The sequence below is a fragment of the Lampris incognitus genome, unplaced genomic scaffold, assembly GCF_029633865.1.
Source record: "Lampris incognitus isolate fLamInc1 unplaced genomic scaffold, fLamInc1.hap2 scaffold_140, whole genome shotgun sequence".
Classification (NCBI taxonomy): Eukaryota; Metazoa; Chordata; class Actinopteri; order Lampriformes; family Lampridae; genus Lampris; species Lampris incognitus.
The window spans coordinates 97,501-100,000 of NW_026611109.1; positions in this window are offsets into that span (position 1 = coordinate 97,501).

A 2,500-nucleotide genomic window follows, 5' to 3' on the forward strand; every position below is an offset into this window, starting at 1 on the left:
CGACATATGTACCTTCAAAGTGCTGTACTACAGGGTGCTGTTCAAAAGGTATCTATCCCGTTTACTCTCTATGCTTCATATATCATCATATTATTGAAAAGTGCAAGCCTTTAGGGACAACAGCAACTCAAGTCGCCAACGCTCTGTTGACTCAATAACTGCAGAGATCCAAACTTCTCCTGGCATTAACATCGGCACAAAAACTGTGCGCCGGGAGCTTCGTGGAATATGGGTTTCTATGGATTCAGAATGAGATGTCAGAAAAGCTCCTGTAGGTGTAATGGTCAGTTATCTCAATACTTTTGGACATATATTGTGCGTGTGCGTGTGTCTGTGATACCTAACATAAACACACCTGTATTACTAGAATTGATAGTTCACGCCACAAAAGTGAGGGGCAAACATAGAAAAGCGTGCAACCCAGCCACTGAGGATGCACAAGCCAATGCATTCTTAGTGCAGGTCCCAAGCCAGGACAAATGGGGAGGGTTACGTCAGGAAGGGCATCCGGCGTCAAATCTTTGCCAAATCAAATATGCGGATCATAAATAAGATTTCCATACCGGATCGGTCGAGGCCCGGGTTACCGACGACCGCCATCGGTACTGTTAACCAGCGGAGTGCCGGTGGAAACTAGGCTACTGTTGGGCGAAGGAAAAGGAGAGGGGGAAGGCATGTCCAGAGGCAGCTAGAGAGGAGGAAGGGTAGGCGTGTGGAGGTGAGAGTCAGTCGGAACTTTGAATGTTGGCACTATGGCTAGTAAAGGGAGAGAGCTGGCTGACGTGATGGAAAGAAGAAAGGTGACAAGAGACAAGGTGGAAGGGGAGTAAGGCCAGGAGTATCGCAGGTGGGTTCAAACTCTTCTACCATGGTGCGAATGGGAGGAGAAATGGGGTAGGGGTCATTCTGAAGGAAGAGTATGTCAAGAGCGTGCTGGAGGTGAACACAGTGTCAGACAGAGTGAGGATTATGAAGCTGGAAATCGAAGGTGTATTGCTGACGGTTATCAGCGCATATGCCCCGCAAGTCGGGTGTAAGATGGACGAAAAAGAAGAATTCTGGAGTTGAGTTGGACGACGTGGTGGAAAGGGTACCCAAGGAGGAGGGAGTGGTGATTGGAGCGGACTTCGATGGACACGTTGCTGAAGGGAACAGAGGTGATGAGGAGTTGATGGTAAGGTATGGAATCGAGGAGAGAAATGTGGAAGGACAGATGGTGTTCGATTTTGCGAAAAGGATGGAAATGGCTGAGGTGAATACATATTTCAAGAAGAGGAAGGAGCACAGGGTGACGACGTATACGAGTGGAGGAAAGTGCACACATGTGGACTATATCTTGTGTAGAAGGCGCGATGTAAAACGGATTGCATACTGCAAGGTGGTGACAGGGGAGAACGTAGCTAGGCAGCATCGGATGGTGGTCTGTAAGATGACTTTGGAGACCAACATGAGGAAGCGAGTGAAGACACAGCCGAAGATCAAATGGTGGAAGTTGAAGAAGGAAGACTGTTGTGTGGAGTTCAGGCAGGAGTTAACACAGGCACTGAGTGGTAGTGAAGAGTTGCCAGATGGCTGGGCAAGCGCTGCAGAAATAGTGAGGAAGACAGCTAGGAAGGTACTTGGTGTGTCATCGGGACAGAGGAAGGAAGACAAGGAGACTTGGCGGTGGTGGTGGTGGTGGTGGAAGGAGGAAGTAGAGCAAAGTATACAGAGGAAAAGGTTGGCAAAGAAGAAGTGGGATAGTCAGAGAGATGAAGAAAGTACACAGGAGTACAAGGAGATGCAGCGTAAAGCAAAGAGAGAGGTGGCAAAGGTAAAGGAAAAGGCGTACGGTGAGCTGTATGACAGGTTAGACACTAAGGAAGGAGAAAAAGACTTGTACAGATTGGCTAGACAGAGAGACCGAGCTGCCGAGGATGTGCGACAAGTTAGGGCGATCAAAGATACAGATGGAAATGTGCTGCCAAGCGAGGAGAGTGTGCTACGAAGTGGAAGGACTACTTTGACGGGCTGATAAATGAAGAAAATGAGAGAGACAGCGAGAGAGAGAAAAGGTTGGTTGATTGAGAAGTATAGAGAAGGCCAGAAAGAGTTGCATTGTGTCTTTGTAGATTTACAGAAAGCATACGACAGGGTGCCGAGAGAGGAGGTGTGATATTGTAGGAGGAAATCAGGAGTTGCAGAGAAGTATGTAGGAGTGGTGCAGGCTATGTATGAGGGAAGTGTGACAATGCTGAGGTGCGTGGTTGGAATGACAGATGGGTTCAAGGTGGAGGTGGGATTACATCAAGGATCGGCTCTGAGCCCTTTCTTGGTTGCAACGGTGATGGACAGGTTGACGGACAAGATCAGGCAGGAGTCTCCATGGACGATGATGTTCGCGGATGACATTGTCATCTGTAGCGACAGTAGGGTGCAGTTCATTGTGAGGAGAGCCTGGAGAGGTGGAGGTATGCACTGGAGAGAAGAGGAATGAAAGTCAGTAGGAGCAAGACGGAAT